Here is a 20,813-nt window from a genome sequence, read left to right as displayed (position 1 = left end):
AAATCGCATTTGTGAATAAACTTTTATACAGCAATCGAGCTACATACTGAAATTCACTCCGACGCGGACAAATTATAGATAATTTTTCGCAGACATTAATAGCTTTTCTAAAAATTCAGATTTGCACTTAACTGCGGAAGATATTCGGGTGAATGTAAAAATAAACAGGCCGAGGACATTGGACTTGATAATCTTATCTCGAGACACATTGACAATGAATTGTCGACGAACGGCTACCGATTAAGCGATTAGCCAAAGTTAATCGAACGGCTGCCGGTCGATTAATAACATCAGAGGTATTATTAGGCACGTATAAAGGATGTACAAGCGGCTGCCGCGTTCGGCATGCGTGCATGCGATTACAATTAAGCGTGCAGCATGGAATCTCGGCTCGTTATCTGGCACTTAGCTGTACGGTTTAATAGCGAGATAAGCCTTTACCACCCGAAGAAAACCATGACGAAAAAGGTAAAAGAGAAGTGGCGAGATGATACGAAAGCGCGAGATCGGTACGTGTGCAAAAATTGTTCGCGTACGTGTACACGTATTACACTGTGCTGAAAAAGAAATTGTCGATCTTCCGCAGCCACCGTGTACGAGTTGTAAATTGTGTTTGAAACTTTGTATCTCGTACGAAGCTGAGACGCTGTCGCAACTTTGAAAATACTCCGCTTAACATTATAGGCTAAAACCTGTTATCTACGTAAAATAATTGCAGAAGATGAGTTGTACTTTATTTTCTGCGTTGCACCGCAGACGACTTCTGTCTCGGAATGCGCACCGTAGAATATCACGCACGATGGGGGGATACGTGCTGTGTTTACCTGTACGCACAGAGATTACGGTGAGGACGGTGCTGCTGACGCTGATGCTGCAATAAGTGCGCGGCTTTGTCGACGTTGCACATGCACTGGACCACCGGAGCGCGTTGTTGTTGGCTGCATATACATATTTACACGCGCACACACACACACATGTATACATGTGTATCAAACCGATGCCATATCATCGTCATCCTCGAGGTATATAATACACTGCAGAACTGACCGTGAAATTGCGTAATTTTTCGCCTGCAGGGCCGTAAATATGTCGAAGGAATCGGACGGCGGGGGGATCGTGAAGTTGCGAATTCCGATCAATTGTATAAATCAAAGAAAAAATGCTGAAAGAAAAAAAAATCTCTTGTACTCAATTGCAGGAGGAGTCCGTGATTGCGTTTCAGGGCGTATAACAATAATGAAATTCGACAGTGACTCTCCGGAATAAATCTCCCATCATTACCATCCATTTCGATATCTGAGGGAGCTTGGATTTAATTCGGCATCACGCGGAAGGGAATCGTAAGTGCCATTTTCGTGCGGTGGATTCAGACAAGTCGCGGATATATGTATACGAGCATTGAGCGAAATCTGTTCACATCGGAGGGCAAACCGCACATCATAATACGTAAGCTCGACACGACGCTCAAACCGCAACTGCTTTATTGAATTTAAATTATACCCGACGTTTTGCATAATTTTCGGTATTCTACCAGCATTTCTATAATATACCTTGTTCGTGATCTCTCAAAATATAAGGAATTTTTTTACCAAAATTTCAGGTTTCAGAAAAGTAGGAACTATACATTTTATGAATTCTTACTTCTCTTTCTTCATCTCACCGTTACTACGTATGTGCGTATATGTTCCAGTCGCGAAGACGACCTCCGGTGGTCTTGGTTCCCGTCGCCGCGACGTTTATTGTTGCTAATTTGTCAGTGGGATAATGTCTGATACGGCAAGGATATAAAAAATATTCGAACAGTCCTGCGCCGCGCCGCGTCGGGAATTGAGTGCATCTTTTGATTGCGAGTGCTGCCGAGTCTGCGAATCTCGGACTTGATGTCTCACAATCGGACCCCCGTAGCATAACGGAGTTGTTTATGCCGTACGGTGCCGAGTTACGCAAATTAGTCGGTATCCCCGTACCGTACGTAGAATAAAAATTATCTACCATTGTGGCTGTCTAATTAAGAAAAGTTACTTACTAAACCCCGTGATTTCGTTTCTCTGAAATGTGCACAGCGTGCAGGTTTCCTCGCTGCTGTCTCACGCAGCGATACGACGCTAGTGAAATTCCGAGTCGCTGGCCAGCAGCTTGGATGGGGCATTAATAATCGTTTATAATCATCCTCGGCTTGCCGGGGTGTGGCCTCCTCCCCGTTAACCTCCGCCGAGTTTTGGACGATATGAAAATGAGAGAAAAACGAGAAGCACTCGTGGAAAGAGATGACGGAGAAAGAAAAGAGTAATAGAGAGAGACAGAGAGAGAGAGAGAGAGAAAAAAAGAATCAAAGAATATAATCGTGCAATCTCAAACCAGTCGTGGACTCGAAAAAGAAACGCGAGACGACACGTACATATATTAAACGAAGGTGGACAAAAAGGAATAAAAATCCCCCCCCTCCCTCCTTACGAGTACGGATAGCTGTACAGATACCAGCCTCGCAGTAGCGAGATGGATTCTTATTTATCATAACCAGGGCGACGCCTTTCTTTCGAGGTGAATATGCGCGGTAGTAGTGCTGTACTATCAATCGCTGCTGTTGCCGAGAGGGAGGGGAAGGTCGTCGCTCCTCGTAATCGGTGCCGTCTATCTTATGCGAATTTTATTTACACGCGAGTTTTCTCGAAACCTTATGTTATATCGTAATGCGATATTTTTGAGGAAACTTTTATCGTAGGTGATGAATATTTCGCCATTAATTTTACAGTAAATTTTTATCCACTCAATTTATTAGTGCGTCAAGTCCATAGAATTTTTTTTTCTTCGTTTGGTATAAGAAGTATAATCTTGATTTACGGACACACTTCTGATGTAGGCTTTTGACTAGACGTGCAATTGATATACAATGTATGTATATTCGTATATCTTCCCTGACAGATTTCGGAGTATTGGAATCTTGGAATATTTCACAGGCTGAGTATTACTAATAACGATTTACTCGAACAGTCAGTGGATTAGCCGGTGTACAAACTGTAAAGATAAAATGAAGGGACGGATGTTTGTGTATACGAGTTATACCTACGAATTATTAGCCCTAGTCTTGTTTTCTTCTATTCAACTTTCCTATTTCAAATGGATTTAGCAGGGCTCGACTCTCTATAATGACCAGGAACATCCTCGAATTGGGGTTAAATTCGGGTTTAACGTCGGAATTCACAGTTTACGAAGCGAAAGGTTTGGTGACCCCTGGAGGCAGAGGCTTTGGAGAACCCTTGACCGCTCGATCGAGGGGAAGCAGCTCGTATTGTTGGCAGAAGCGTTGAAAGCGGGTTGTAAGATTTATCGTCCACTTAGCACAAAAATCATCATCTTCCCTTCCCGCGGATAATTGCTAATTCGTTTAACTACTCGGTGAAATCGGCGGTACAGGAGGTTGAAAATAAGGCGCAAGTGCTTTCCTAGTGATAATCGCAACGGTAGGTATTTACTGTACTTTCGTTCTTCTCTGTACCGAGAATTCGCAACGAATTAGGTACAACTCGGCTCACGCATTACATAATTTATAACTCAGGCATTGGGACGACTATAAGTAATGGAAAATGACGAGAATAATAGTTCCTCGTCGAGCAGGGCGAAACTACGAACGATAATACTTAGGTGCGGAAGTTTGGACTTTTCTGCACGATTATATGTACACCGTGTGCAAATTGAATACTCGTTCCGGAACTCGGATAGCGTGTATTATCGCAAAACGTATCTAATATCCATGATAGATTAAAGATAGACGGAGTTCGGCGTACAAAGCGCCGTGAGACGAAAAGAAGCCGAGGAGCAGAGATAATGCGGATAGTCGTTCGTCGAACACGGGCGTGCATCATGGATGCAAAGCGGCTCCTAGGTACGTATCCGTATTTTATACCTGCGGACGGACGGACCTTTGTAATCGCGATTGCCTGCAATTATCCGGGACTGACTTTACGCTCCGGTAGGTTCCGTGAAAAGTGCACCAGGGGATTCTAATCAGAGCACCATATAATTGGCGAAACAAGAAAGAGAAGGACGCTGACGTACCCTCTACGAAGAATCGTTGTCTTACCGCGGTTAGTGAGAGCTCTTATTTCCTTAACTCGGAAGATTTAACCGGGGGGAGGCTTGCGGGCACTTGCGGATGCAGAGCTAAACGCACTGCTTATTCTTCTTCGTTGCCGCTACTGCAACAGCGGTCGCTGCATCTCCGCTTCCCTCCTCGCGGGGTAGAACGTAGGACTACCTATAGCTGCCGTGCATGCATGCAGTAGCGGTTGCATTTGTGTGCGTCTTGCAAGGTCCGCGTCTAATTAGGTCGTTGAACCGCGCTGCTGACCGAAAGATAGAGAACCCCCCCCCCCCCCGCCTCTCCCCAACACCACTACGCGAAGCCACGGTGTGCAGATATCCATCGGCGTTATGTTGTTACCTAGTATCAGCACGAATTAAAAACCTTTGAGTGGCAATTCGACTACCCACACGTACCTGAGCCAGTCTACGAAGAATTTTATACATTTCAACTCACCGCTACTCGCCGGCTGGAACAGCTATTGTAACTTTATGCTTCGATGTGCAAAATTTTTATCACTTAGCTACGCTTTTGTCTTTATATATCCTGGTCAGATAATGCGGCAGTGAAAGAGGCAATTCATTGAATCAAAACGGCGATAATTTGGGAAAATTTTAATAGTCAAAAAAAAAGAAAAAAAAAAGAAAAGAAGTAGATTGTTCGAAAAGAGAGGAGGAAAAAAAATTCGCGATGATCTTGAACATTGAATTTTCATTTTGAAAACCTCGTAGGAGGATCTGATTTTACCTTTTTGATGGTCGGTTGTGAAAATTGACGTACACGTGACGATGAACTTTTGGCACAAGTATTCGGGTCTCGTGTTCAAGTGGCAGTGGTTGTTTTTGATCAACCTGATGAGTTCTTATTTATCGTGTACTCAAAACGTGACCCGTAAGGTCCGAAAGCCCCTCGAAAGCGGCAAGGTGAGTTAAGGTGGCCGATGAGGAAAGACAGTGGGTACTTTTGACTTGGAGCAGTGAGGTAGCCGCTGAGATGGAAATCGGGGAGGAGGAGAGTCCGAGTCGACGCCGAGACGCCGCGACGCCCACACGTGTAGAGGGGCACCTCGCCAGGGGCCGGTCGGTCGGTTAATTGTTCTGATGGATTTAAAGTTGGCGCCTGAAATAAATGAATGTCGTTCGAGGAGGCGCGGCGAGTTCAAATATATGGACGTCGCGGATTGTAACTCTTCGACGCATCGCGCCGCCGTTACGTTCTCTCATTCTTAACCTCGGATTCTACGATTGTTACTCGCGTCGTGGCTGACGGTGTGACATTGCGAGTCTCGGAAGAAACTCTAAAATTAAGACCGAAATGGCCTGTTGAGGGTTACTGTGGAACACCTTTTATGGTAAATTTATAAATTCTACATTGGACAGCGTTCGATTGGTAAATTGAACGGCATTAGACTCACATCGGATACTGTGGGATAATATCCTCATGCAAATTAGAGTTATTTAATATTCGGTATAAGACGGCTAGTCGGAATATAGGGTTGATGTGTCACGTTCCTTTTTGCATAATTAAAACGAGAGCTCTCACGTGTTGGCTATTTTATGTTGTACGCACTCTGGGTGTGGGCATGTGTATGTATACGAAAATATACAACCGTGTTTGACGATAAAAAGGATGAGCTCGAATTGGGTGTCATAAAATCTGTATGGTTGTAAAATAGTTCTTGTAATTTTCAAGTTTTACATATACGGTTCAAAGCATCACCCATACTTATGGTGCGCGTATGATATAAATATATGTATATATATATATATATATATATATATATATATACTCAATTCGGTCTCTCTCGTTGGGCAAATTGAAAATCTAAAGCCGTTCTTATAATGTAACTTACTCGTTTAAGGATCTCATGAAAATATTAATCAGGCTATAAATTACGGTCATGTTAACCATGAAGTTTTTTACTCGAATTAGGAATTAACACGCTGTTATCATATCGCTACTATTTATAACAGCAATAAAGCGAGGATACATTTTGGCTGGTAGAATAGTAATATATACATATATTTATATAAATATGTATATATGTTTATGTCGAAGAGAAATCTAACGCGATCACGATTCTCGCATCTCGGTAACTAATATCCGCTACTACAAGATAGCTACTAGTTTTGAAATTTCGGCTCTTTTTTGCCAGTCTCATCATAAACTACGTCAACTTTCGCTTGGCTGATTGGCACAGCGAAATGGATAGGCGTACTCGTTAATGGAAAAATTTAAGATTTCAAATTTATACATCCCCAGGGGACGTATCCTTTTTATTTTTAAACCAAGTCAGAATCGTTTTACAACAAGGTACAGCTACGTATGAATAGATTTTACGGCATGTAGTATAAAGTCGGTATTTTATTGGCACGCCCTGCTCAACCCGATCATAGGTGCAGCCCTGACGAAACGAGGATCATATATATGCTACTTGTTAACGATTTTTGGGCACGTTATTAAACGAATCGTCAATCGTAATTAATTATTTATGTAAACATGTAATGTACCCAAGTTTTATGAGATTTCTAGAGTTCAGTGATCTTTCTGCGAGTAAAAATAAGCTCACTATAAATTACACGCTCAATCCGGAAGTATAAAGAATCACAGCAACCTCGTATATAGCAGGAGATTCATCACGTGTACTAATTTTCATCGTACAGTTGCCGATGAAATCGATTTTTCACGAATAAGTATAACTTTTTTTTTTTTTGTATCTAACTTTATTTAACACTCTCATACCTCACGTTACGTGCAAATTTTAATTTTTCGATTGTATCAATATTTGTGAAAAAGCTGTATAATATTTCATTAAAATCGTGCAGATCTCCGATCCATATCGTTAATTTTTGGGTCAACAATTTTGACTGCATATATTTGATTTTCATTAACATTCTCGTTTAGCGATGAGATGCGATATTACGTATAATGCTTGTGGCGCTGCGCAAACCGCGGTTCAACTTCAATATGGAATACGGTTCTACGAGTCGCGTAATAACCACACACCTACTCAACGTGCAGTCAATAGGTAAAATACGGCGTGTACAGGGAGCTCATTCGGACAACTTATTCTTCTTCTTCTTCTTCTTCTTCTTCTTGGGCCCGCGGCGTGCTCCGCGGTAAGAAAATGGGCCTCGTTAATTTATAAATCGTTAAAGTCACTTGAGGACCGAGGTGCGGGTTTAAGGTGAGCGTAAATTTAGCGGACCTGGTGCATAAGGAGGTGCCAAACTTTGAAATCGCCACATAAACAGCGCCGCGCACCGTATGTATAATGTAACGCCCATCCATACATGCAGGTATTCCCATCTCGGATCGAAGAGAAGCGTACAAGTTCGCTGTATGCAACTGACACCGTTTGTGCATGTTTGCATTTACGGCGAGAAGCACCCACGTCAAGTTAACCGCGTTAAATTTAAACCATGCAGCGCGGCACTGATGTTTGCATTCAATTATAGTTTGCCGAAGAAAAAAAATATGCAGATATCATATTCCTCAGGGTTCAGCTGTAATATATGAAAATAGGTAAGCATATTATAATAACAAAACCATTTCGTATCCCGAGGCCTTCCTTTGCTTTTTCTTCTTCATTAGAAATATATGGGTACTTTTGTAATATTTATTCTTTTTGAAAGGACTTTTTTTTACTCTCGTACTCACGATCAGTATACTGTTCTCGGAGTGATTTTTCGATATTGAAATATCGATTTATTTGCGCAGCACTTGCACGCAATGTCGAGATTTCATCCTTGTGTGTTCGATTTAAATTTCATGTTTGCCAAGTTTTTTTTTTTACAAGTAAATACACACACACACTAACAGCATGTCTATAATGCCTATATATAATATATAATGTATGTACATACATTCGCACGTGGCTTTAGAAATTGGACTGTTAAAGCGCTTTTGCAGTTATTGCAAAATCCATCCTCACCTACTCGAGAACTTGTCGCCGCTGTCGGGATGCGTATAATAAGCTTTCTTCGCCCGAGCAAGCAGGTATACTCGTATAAGCGATTCGCCGGAGTGTATCGAGTACCATGTAAATTTATGCGCGCTCGAGCGAGACAAGCCCAAGAGCCTTTCGGTTTTATTGAGGATTCAAGGGCTATTACAACCTGGAATAGACGCTCAACGAACCGCTTACCCGTGTCAGTCAGCTTCGGACCGGCCGCAGCAGAAGCCCCGGCTATGCGTTACGCTTACACTGGAGGATATGCGGAGGAGAGGAGATCGAAGAGAGATCGCGGGGAGATCCCGGGATCCTGCACAGCCTCCGAGGACTTAAACTTTACGAGGAAGTTGCCTACACGAGATATTTATAGCCGATATTCCTCCGTAACACTATCAGCCTTCCACCTTCTCCTCCCCCTCCTACTCCCTGCTCCACCTTTGTCTCCGTTTTCTTATACACTGCGTTATACTTCGCGTCCTCGCCCTGCAGCTCTTGGATAAAAATGTGAAAATAGTTGACGATGATGCGGTTGAGCCTATATTCTGGCCCAGTCAAGGGTGGCATGGATTTTTTAGTACCCTGCATTCACAGTACCTGTAAGTAGGTACCGACACTAAACATCGCGCCGTCAATATACAATATAATGTCGGTATCGATTAAAGCGATTTTCTTAAATACATCCATTATTCATGTATAGACAGTGATTGTGTCGAACGAATTGTCGCGTTTCCTTTTTTTTTATTGAAAAACCAAGTGTCAATATTACGTTTCTTAGTGTTGTAAAGAATATACCACGAGAAATACGGCCATTGGTGCTTTCAATCATTTGACAGCAATTTAAGATACCTGCATCTCGAATGGAACTCGCCGGTTGTCGTCAGCGCGTATGTTCCCCGACGTAACAGCCGGAAGAAATGACTCGAGCAAATCGTTGTCGGGTATCAATGTCACTGCGAAAGTTGACCCCATGCAGTTGGCCACGCGGATGAGGGTTGTAACAGTAGCCCAGTTTGTAGTAGAGAGAAACCGCAGAAAGTCTGCCGAAGCATGCTATGTGGAAGCTGCGCGGGTTACGTCAAGACACGCCATTGGTAAGCAAAGAGGAGATCCAATCTGTCTTGTACATCTGTCTCGGACCGACCGATCGGCGAGTACAAATTGATAACCAAGCACGCTAGTGTCGATAGCCGAGAATGTGGCATGACGTGCCGAAACGGTGGCGGAAGCTATCGCGAGATGATCGAGGGCAGGGGCTAGAAGGGTATCACGTGACGATGCTCACGAGGAAAGTGAGGATCGGTGGGAAAAAATTAATCATTCGTGACTTACGAGCAGTCGCAGCAGCTGATGTTAAAAATTGAAAATTTTTACCAACCGCAGGTCGCATACATGCACACTTCTGTTCAAAGGACCCCGTAGAATCCTTATGGAAATTGGCTTCCGGTCGATTTGGCTGGATTTTAATACATATTCTCCCTATCAAAAGTTCTCATGGACACGAGTCCCAAGAATCAACAGTTTCCGAGGTACAGGCTTCGGAAGGAGGGTGCATGGTTTTTTTTTTATATTTATGGACCTCGTGATTTTCATGAATTATAAAGCTTCGAGAGAACTTGAAATTCAACAAATGACCCAAAAAACTGCACGGTTGATTCTGATGTACAGGCAGGAAGCTGTGATTGATTCCATCCATGTACTCGCTGGTTTAATGGAAAGATGTGCAACGTCAGATTTCGCGCGAAGGACGAGACCCTCCGACTCTTGCAATAATCGACATGTCCTGTTTTTCACGCGTGCGCGGAGTCTCTGCGAATAGGCTGTGCAACTTTTGAGTGATACATTCGATTTCAAGTCGCCTTTGAGGGTTTGTAATTCGTAAAAATCGCGTGATCTATAGATATCAAAAAATCCACGCACCCTCCTTGCGAAGTCCGTATCTCGGAAACTACTGATTTTTGGGACTTGGGTCCATGAGAACCTTCGATCGGGAGGATATGTGCTGTAACATGTTGAAAATCCAGCCAATTTCCATACGGATTCTACGGGATCCTTTTACAATGGTTTTAACAACATGAGCCGTATAAATGCGTTGCACGGCGAGGGCAAAGCTTAGATTCGTATATATTCATCGGTTCGGTTAACTTCGCTTGTTTTCTCAAATATGGCGGATTATTTCTGCCTCTACTAATATACCGACGTGCACAGGGACTGTTGCGCGGTTCACCTGTATTCGCACCAAGGGAATTAACGACGTTGCATGGGTTGGAAAATTATAAACGCTGCCCGTTGCAGGAGAACAACGCCGTGGTCCTGGAACTGTGATTATGCACTCAGTATTGCTGTGCCCATTGTTACCAGCCTCAGTTCTTCGTTCGTTTTACGGCAAAGTAATAACGGAGGTTCAACAAGGACTGATTTCAACGATTTTCTTATTTCAACTCCTAATTACTTAGAGACGGGGCCAGCGAGTGCAAAAGTTGCGCACGAGTTTGTTTTTTGTGATAATAAATTCTCTTTTATTATATATATATATATATATGTATATTCAGTGCAACCTGCGCCGGTAAATGTAGACAATTTGCGTGTTCTCACCTCACGTAATTTCAGACTATCTCGCGCCGCTTCTCATTACGCTTCTTCTTGTTATTTATATTAACTGCCTGCAACTTTATTGTTCTCCTCGATGTGCGGGGGGCCTCGGCCGTTTGGTTATTATTACCTCTTCCTATATGCCTATGCATCGCAGACTGTCCCATTTTACTCGTTTAAAAAAAAAAATAAATAAAATAACATCTCGACTCTCATCCTCGTGGGACTCTGTCTGGAATTTCCATTGCTCCCAGTCATCCTCTTCAAAGGCATGCTTGTAATGAGCTTACATGTAATATCTACAGATGATCAGTTGCGTGTTTGAAATCAATAAAATAACAAGACGATACACACGAATAAGACGAAAGTAAATCACAAAAGAAATAAATAAAGAAATGAATAACAGTAATAATAGAATTGAGATTTCGAAACGTCTGAGATGTTCTTGTTTAATTTGGTCGGTTGACGTCTTGCGATACGTAATTCGTCGAATGGTGTCAAGAGGTAGACCCGATTAGTGCCAACGCGCAACTTGAGAACAGCGATCCATATAAATATCCAGCAGATAGACGCGAATACCGATTATTATACAGAGGGCCGTTCTATAATGTTTCAAATTGAATTGCCGGGGCGTGTAGCGATCGTGCCTACGGCGAAGTGGAATTTCCCCGACACTTTGCGTCGTATTTCGATGAAATTTGAGACGACACTAAACTGCTTCCGTCGGGATCGTAAATGGAGGTGTACGGGACCCAGGGGCCGAATGTGGATGCTTGATATCTTCGCGCCGGCAATTCCGATCTGCGATAGGCGGAGAAATAAGGCCGATCGACAACGGGACCCGGTAATTAAGTTGATTAGCGCATTTAGCCGTCTGATAATAACAACGTAGGCATCTGGGGCTGTCGTCTAGGTTTTGAACGAATTCAAGCCGGCGAAGCAGAAATCGATTCCGTTTTTTTAGGTCCGATCATCACGTATTACAAAGTTTAACGATTTAGGCGGCTGTACTAAAATTGAGCGACGTTTTAACACGCGGACGCGTGATGGATTAAAATATCAGATTTCTAGAAAGGATCCGACGGAGCTCGTAACTAATTGCACAAAATGTTTTCATATTTTATTCAGGCGTCAAGAGTTTGGATTAGGACGCTTTGCGACCTTGTAAATTAAATTTCTTCTCGCTTATTATCGAAAAGATTATTCTTTCAACCCACCTTCTGTAATTTTTACGAGCAGTTCCGTGCGCTGTGCACATGCATCTTTCATCGGGTGGGCGATTCAATTTCCGATACATTCACACGTTCGTAATGCACCGAAACCTCGTCTGAAACACATCATTCTTCATTTAGAAATTCAAATCCTCGTATATCATGGGCGCGTGTAATTGTTTGGACTAGATAAATTACCACCCTTGTCGTGCAGTTTGGTCCCTACGGTGATACATTCACCGCAGTCACGGCAACTAGATTTATTATTCCGGTATGTGATATATAATGTATACATACTGAAACGGATGATGATTCAAAATTATTGATAAATAATTGATATAGTTTCACTCGAGATGAATAGTCCTTCACGTTTCTGAAGAGGAAAGAAATTCGTCGGGACGATGTCACGTGAGGATAACGTGACACTTTTTTAATAGTCACTCTGACCGCAAGCACGTCGCATGCTAGCTGTGTGTGAGTGAATGCAGCTACCTTGATTTCACTCTAAGAGAACCAGCTGGTACGGTTTAACCGATTACAAGCCAGAGTTGTAATAACCCAAGTTCTTACTTTTATCAATCCGGATCTTTACTGTCGTAAATAAGGACGGTATAGGGAAAATGTTCTTTTACGACATGTTATTTATTCAATTTCTATTGTATTTATGTCCATGCTTAAAACAGGTTGGAATGATTAAGAATCCAGCATGTGCAATATTTTATCATTAAACGTACGAGGTTCCAGCATAACAACGAAATTAGCTGTGAGAGAGCGAGGAAGAAAATAAATTATTCTTTTTTTTTTTTTACCAGTAGAAGACAGCAAAGTAAGTGATTGATAATTCGAAAACGACCGTTAATTACTATAATCTGAGAAACGTTCGTCTGCAGGATGTGGTTTTTCGTTCACGGGTATAACAAACTGTTTATGGAGCATTTTTATGCCCGTTTAACAGCCAAAAATATATTATTCGAGTTGTTTGACTTTAACGAGACGTTCTGTGAAACGAGTGACAGTCAAATGGCAGGCAAATGCGGCAATATTACTTCTATCGCGACAGAAGAAAGCGTCCTCGTCCTCGTCTACCGATCACCGGCAGCTGCGGTGACGGCTATCCGATTCTCGACGATCGCGTAAAACCATAAACGACGCACTTGAATGATTTTAATTGGTTAATATCCCACAGCGACGCCTCTTAAATACAAATATACATATATCTAAGTATATCTTGTTACGATCTCCGATTTCACGGAATTCTACATACGTCGAGACAAACGTATACGTACACATATATATATATATATATATATATATATATATATATATATATATATACATAGGTGCCCACACGCGTAACGATCGTTATTATTAAGATTTCACGTAGATATGATTGCGCGCGTTGTATCGGTACCGATTTATCTCCCCTCTCCCCCTTCTAACACGCCTTGTAGCGCCTAATCGGATCAGGACACTCGCTCAGTCGGTCTTGTAACGCGCGGGCGGTGATTCTAATTCACGCGGTTGTATCCCGGCGTCTCGCCGTGCCTCTGCGGTGTTCGCCTATTTCCAAAGAGGCCGATAAGTGCCGCGATAAAAAAGATTAGCATACGACGGTGGTCCATTGCGAGGGAGGCGAAGGGTTTGTGCGTGAGAACGAGATCAGCTACTTGATCAAAGAATAACCGAGATGCGGCGGTTTGCCCAGCGGGCACATAATTTGCGTAAAACACAATGCGTCTGCTGCGGTACGGACGCGTTCTCGAGTTGCGAAATGACGGTGGAAAACTGCACTGCGGTACATGTATGCGATACGCGTCGTTATGCACGGGTCGTGCAACACCTTCTTATCCTCAGTACCGACGGAGTTTCGTGCCTTTGTAAAAATTTATTTCTCCAAGAACATCCCGATTCCTCATCCGGCAGCCGTACTTGGTTGTCTCGTTTGCACCGCTGAGAGCTGATTACGTCGGATCACATACCTACAATTAACCTAACTGCGACTACGTGGTCCGCATATTCTTTAACCGTTTCTTCACCGGTTGCTTGTAAATTTGCAAATTAAGACGTAGGTTATACAGCACCGCGGCGATCTCCATCTAAGGTTCACGCGGCGTGCGGTTCTTTTTTTCCTTTCGTTATCACTGTTAGGTATAGCTTCCCCTCAGCGGCTGCCGAGTATTTCTGCACGCCCAGTGCTCGACCGGACTCTGATTCGAATCGTACCCAATTCCAAAGTTTTCTCTTCGCAGTCGTGCGAACCCTGTTAAATAAAACTCACGGCGCACGTCCTTCTGAACGCGAATGGGTTATCGTTTTCCAGATGACCCGATAACGGGTGTCACGCGAGTCGTTCAGGTTTGTCTACGGATGAACGACGGGTGGTCATTGCTCACCGCGTATCCTGTGGCGAGGAGGGTAAACTGGTTCGGCGTCTAACCGAGATAAGGATCAGCCTAAAAACTACCGACCCGGGTTTTCAGCCTCTCGTCGCAGTGTTTATGCTTCTGAGACAGCTATCATCGCGCGCGCGAGTAAACCGCACCTGTTGGACGACAACGACGTCGAAGACGACGCTGACCTGCACGGTAGAACGGATCCTTACGTTTCGAGAAACTCATCGCGCAATAAATCTCTGTTATAAATTTCATCCTGCGTGCGAGGTGACGTCGTATATGTATACGCGCGTGCGTGCAATCCTCCGCTTTCCTTCCATTGGACATACCTGCGTATCCTGTACCAACCTGCGGTAGGTTTGGTCGGACGTCGCACAAACGCAGCAGGAATCGGTGGCTGTGCAGGTAATTGTTGTGGGTAGAGGTAGACATATTCCACTCTCCGTGCTAGCGGACTAGAGGTATAACGTCGCAGGTTAACAGAATGTATCGGCGACGCGGCGACGCTGCTGTTTCAGCTTCTTGTTCCGCGATTTCTTTCATAGTCGTACGTCTTTCGCACCGCGTCAAACCCCGTAGAGTTGTGCGCGGTATAAAACAGGAGGCCTTGCTCTCGGCCAGCGGCCATTTAAACTCAATTTCAATAAAGCTAGAATTTAATCTAAACGGCGACGAGGCGCCCATGAATCGCGCAATTTTATGACCCATCAAGCACCGCTCTCGGCCAGACGCGTACCAGCCGTTACCGCAATCTGCAATAGCCCGACATTATCGGACCACGACTAGCCCCACGGGTTGCACGACTCGCGGATCGTCCGATGCGTTCGGACTCCCTATCCTTCCACCGACCGTTCCCATTTCTGTCCCCTTTAGTGTTTCTCGTTATACTTGCGGCAGTAACGCGCGGATGAGAACGATCGGACCGCGCTACTTCCCGGGGAATTCAAGTCGCACTCGTCGGATTAGCTCGCTGCAAGATAGATAACGTGCCGAATCGGTCTGTCCGCGAGCGCGACCAAAGGGGAAATCAATTTCTCTGACGCGGCACGTTCGCCCGAAGATCGACATGATCCAGAAGTTTACGATCACGGGAAAACCGTCATCGGTATGGGCAATGACGTAATGCCTAATCGCGACCGATGTAAGAAGTTCAGTCGTGCGCGAAGAGTCGGGCAGGTGCCCGGTGAACGGAGGAGGACAGCCTCCGTGTCGAGAGGCGACGATCCGTCAACTAGGTACTCCTTTGTAACACGTGTAGCAAGTTTCCGTGAGAGTCTCCAACGGCAGGACAGTCCTTGTGCTACGGTGTGCTTATACCTACGTGTAGGATCGGAGCTCGCCTTTCTCCGTTCGTGCGGACGCCGGACGGGTCGAGGGCCGAACACGTCGTTGCAGGAAGCTTCCCGAAGTACGTCACCCGATTTCGACTTGAACGAATACGTTGCCCTCGCAGTTGGGCTCAAAAATTGTTACGTATACCTCATCGGATTACACAGCCGTGCGTGGGCTTTTGTAAGGCGCAAAGTATTAAACTGGGCGCGGCTGTTGTCGGATCAACCGGTCTCCGTAGGCACCTGGTTTTAAAGGGCTTTTTATTTGTACGGCTCGGTTATTGTGCACTACCTCAAGTGCACGCGGCGAGTGTTCATGCGTCGATCGGAGGCACTCTAAACACCTTTCAATGACGTGGCCATGGAAATATTTGATTCTGTCTGTGCTTGATGTCGGCGAAACAGCATTCGCACGTTGGTCGTGATACCGGACAAAACAAATCTGTAGTATATCTAACGGGGAAATATTTGGGAATTTTGAAAAATTGGAAAGGGAAGATCGGGTGAAATGAAACTTTAGGTAGTTTTACGATTGTGTAACAATTGGTTACGAATAGAGGAGGATGTGTAAGTATTAGGGTGTTTCGAATGAAAAAAATTTGGGATTTCTCTACGAGCAGATGGAGAAGAAAATGCTGAAAAAAAGTAGACTTTTTCCCCGCAAAAGTTGAGAGGGCAAAATATGCCACTTTTGTTCCGCATTTCAGGTCGAAAAGTTGGCATTATGGTTAAGTCGGGAATAAACAATAATTTTCGACAACCATACTACACGAGTATTTTTTTGTGGTGGATGTCATAAAGATACGAGTAGTTTATGGCAAAAAAAAATAATAAATAAATAAAAATCATGGTAAATCTGTGCTAATATCGACTTCTCGATTTTTGTCATTACAAAAATCAAAATGGCTCGGTCTTACACTTGAGCCTAGTCTTTTCGAGGCTTCTTCTTAGACTAAGAGCAAGCATTCTCTTCATCTACTCGTAGTAAAATCTAAAATTTTGTTCATTCGAAGCACGCTAGTGAGTATTATTGTCAAAAAAACCACGCGAAAAATATGGAATTTTTCTTAATATCGATGCGTGGAGAGATTCTTGTGGCCAGTCTGATTTGTGGCTCGATTCTAGATAACACGAAGATATTAAATGTTACGGGTAACGGATGTCGTCGGGTATTTATGAAAACAAGGATGATGGCGTATTTGACGAAGATGTAATAATTCCACGCAACGTCTCTGCTAGACTTACTTTACTACCGCATTCATTTTTTATCCCGTATATGTCTCCACGTATAAGAAAATTCACACGAGAATGGATATCCGTCAGTATATCGATTGTGAAAAAGTATTTGTAGAGGTGGTGATAATTTCTTTATGTTTTCTTCTTTGTTTTTCAATCAAGCCCTTGAAACGAGTGGCTAGTTTTCGTTCCGGTCACTTTGCGCTCCATTTTCTCCAGGTTGTATAATACGTACAAACGCACGTCTATGCCTGACCGTGTGCCCTAGTCGGTGATCGGAGCGTGCGCCCGTTCCTCTCTCTCTCTCTCTCTCTTTTAAACGTTGCGCTTCGCGTCTGCCGTTTCAACCGCGGCGCAATCCCCGGGGCAGCGCCGCATGCGATGCGTGCAACGTGCACGGGATCCCGTTCCCACCGGAGACTTCAATCGGCGCAAAGATGCATCCATAATGCATCAACGCACGTACTAATAGCCGGCTAATGCGCGGTGCAATCGAGCTAAAACCCGATGCTAATTAGACGAAAGTGACGCGGACTCGCGCGCATGCGTAATGCAACCGCCCCGACCGGCTCTGTATGCGCGCATTTCCATGCCATGCGCAAAGTAGGGATGGGCGATCTGAAGCGAAAGAACGATTCGTCCAAAAAATCGGATAGATAGGATCGATGTTTGTTTCTACTTCTTACGTTTGAATGAAAACGGGTAGCTATATTGGAGATTACAAATTTGGTATTTATTCAACGGATTTTATATTAAATAACAGTTTGCTTTGCGACATATTTGTTTATGACAGCAGTAGTTTTTCTATTACACAATAACGTATTTGTTTTCTTACATGTATTCATCGATCGCAAAAATATACGTTGAGTAACAAATAGTTGACTCTTTCGGATTCTCAAACCTAATTGGTCGTAAAATTATACTTTTAAAACTATTTTTTAACTGAGGGTTTAAGAATCGGATCCGATTTCTACAGACTTGGTATCGATTCTAGAAGAATCGCTTGGTAAAGTATCGATACAAAAGATCGATTTTCTCGATCCAAACGATCGATCTAAAACCGTCCATCCTTAGCGCAAAGCCTCAAGTTCGCTCCTTCGTCCAGCCTTTGGCACGTTAGGTATGCCGGGGGTCCGTCGCTTCTGTCAACGCGAATCGATTACGCCGACGATCAGTGGAAATTCTATTCACCACGCGGTGGAAAACTTGTGTGCCGCAGCTGCAGCTTGTGTTCTATGTTGCACGTCGTGCACCATGCGCGCAGCGTTGCTCAAACAAGTCGGAAAACGCCAAGTCCTACGGACATCACTTCATCGTTACCAAGCACACCTGATTCACAGGTACGAACCAACCAAGAGAGTGAACTTGGATCTGCTTTAACCTATCGCTGTATCGAACGGGACTGTTGACTTACCTTTGTTTGGATACGGGCACGATGCCGTTTATTTGCTGTATCGTAGGCACATATCGGGTTCGTATGTGCATCTTAGGCCTCTCATGCGTGCAGAGACCTATTATAGATGCGTGAAAACAACCGCGCACTCACCTTATTATACCACGCTAAGTACCAAGCGATAACTTGGCCGACTTGTTGTGCAATCCTGACATGTTTCTGTATGTTTGATCGGCAAACTTTGTATGCGTGTTTAAAGTGCTGTCGAGGTACATGGGCAATGTAAACAACCAACAAATTTACCGAATGTACACCGTGTCGTTGCTCAAACATCAGAACCGAACGGATGCTAATTCTTGAACCATGTCGCGATGAATCTACCTCTCTCCGGTAATATCGCGGATGTTCAACCGTGCAACGTGGAAGCCGCGGCCGGACGCTACTTACTTGTTCGTTATACCGAAAAAGAATTAAGACGAAATCAGAATAAATATGTGGCACGTATCGTTGTCACGCGACAAGTTTCGAGTGGATCGAGTCAAGTAACGTTGAACATTTTGTACGTAAATGGAAACCGGCAGAAGATGATCAAACGCTGCGTTGACACTCGATCGTTGAATGAATATATATACATATATATATATATATATATATATATATATATGATATTACACAAGGTATATAACGTACGTATGTACTTCTTTGGCTAGAAATGTTGTACGCGCGTCGCGCCGCACAGCCGTGAGTTAACCGTCTCCAGCATCAGCAGCAACATAACAGAAGCAGCAGCTAAGTCTCGTCGGCAATTCAATGGATCAATTTATTGTACGGCCTCCAATTACTGAGAGACTCGTGTCTATTATTATAGGCAGAAAAAGTGATTCGAAGCTTGGCTAACGATTGCCGCACCTCGGAGGGACAAATCGGTTGACAGCGACACTCCAGGGCGTCACTCACGCCTTTATACCGAGGCACGAGCTCTGCTTTATGCCCGATGCCTGACCACCACACTCTCGTTAAACAGCCACGAGTGGTCGAGGCAGCCTAGTTTTTTTTTTTTTTTTTCATCCCGTCGACAATTATGCTTCCATTTCTGTCACCGATTATCGCATTCCCACTAGGTTTCTGTTCAAACTGGACGGGTATTAACGCGGTGGAAAGGAACTGTAAATATACATGTGTTAGTATAAGGCTATGAATTTAATACTATCGGGTTATTTGACAGGCCGTGTGGCTAAATGATTGTTTGGATAGAATTTTATGCGAGAGAAAATCACAAAAACCTTGTCTGAAATTATATCGAATTCGAAACTACCGAACACGTCGGTTGTACCCGCGTTTCACGGTTATAAAATAATCTGTACCGCGGTCGATCCGAACATGGTTAGTTTGGTTTGGTCGTGACGTAAGGTACGTCGGGTTTTAGTGTCAATGAAACATCGGAATCACGGTAAATCGTTTAATTTTATCAATGAGAAAAAATGTATACCGGTGCAAAATGAATAACGAGGCACGCCGAAGCCGGCATTACCGGGAAGCGATGCTCCTTGACGAAGTTTTGGTAAAAGAATTTCAGAAGTAAATAATAATTGCTGCTTTAGGAACATCGATTTTTCTCCTCAATTTCTCTGGCTTGTAGATGGTAGGTATATATAATACGTGACGTGAGGATTTTTTAAGTACGAAGAACGATAGTGTTCGGAAGGACCGTGAAAAAAATTATGGGAAGGGACTTTTTAATTTATTCGATTTGCTCGAGACTCAACCTCGTGTAATGGGGCATGGAATAGGTATTAAAAACTAAAAAGTATCCACGGCTCCTCGTATCTCGACTCCCGTCGAGATCATAAAAATTTATAAATTGATGTTCAGGTCTCTTTTAAGGAAGGATGAGCCATGACTCAAGTTACTCGGTTAACCCGAATGACCTGCAAAAACATGCGTGTATGTGCGTATTACACACCGATCCGGTAGTTTGACGCTGATATAGTGACAGTATCGTAATGTCGTATTCGTAATATCAATACGGCGGTTTTTGTAACCGCTACAAGCGAGATTGTACGCTTAGTTCCACGCGAAGAAAGAAATATCAGCCGTATGCGTAAATAGGCATCGGCACCGAAGCACCGCACAGTTACATTATTATACTTGGACTCTTGTCTTATTGTATACAGTGCAAAACGATTTGCCGATGGGACATGGCGTATCGATGGGTGCAGCGGAGTTAATTTTAACAAGATAGAACGAAGGCAAATCTAATTAAAACAACAATACCGTAACAACGCAACGTTGCGGTGAAAGTCGGAACAGGTTTCAAATAACCAGAAATTGAATAAATCGCCCTGTCAGCGTTCCCGCCTGCAGCCTGGGAATTACAATAAAACAATCCGACGCGACTGTTTCATTTCATAACCAGCCGCAGCTTCTTCTCGTACTCCGCGCACTTTTCAAATTGCGTACGGAGCATACTTGGATACGATATATAAATTACGTGATTGAGGTGGTCCTGCCAACGATGTATCTCGTTCTCTTATCTTCGTCGGAGATGACCATTCTTCTTTCGCACCACCGTCGTCATTGAAATTAATTATATTCTACCATCTTTTCATTTCCGATTTATATCG

At 43.6% G+C, this 20,813-nt stretch overlaps 1 protein-coding gene across 1 annotated transcript in view; it reads left to right on the top strand.

The window, feature by feature from the left end:
* Nucleotides 1-20,813, top strand: part of LOC124215806 (uncharacterized) — a 262,163-nt gene that overhangs the window by 46,126 nt on the left and 195,224 nt on the right. The window lies entirely within an intron of this gene.

This window comes from Neodiprion pinetum, chromosome 4, assembly GCF_021155775.2.
Source record: "Neodiprion pinetum isolate iyNeoPine1 chromosome 4, iyNeoPine1.2, whole genome shotgun sequence".
Taxonomy (NCBI): domain Eukaryota; kingdom Metazoa; phylum Arthropoda; class Insecta; order Hymenoptera; family Diprionidae; genus Neodiprion; species Neodiprion pinetum.
This window is presented reverse-complemented; position numbering and strand designations above follow the sequence as displayed.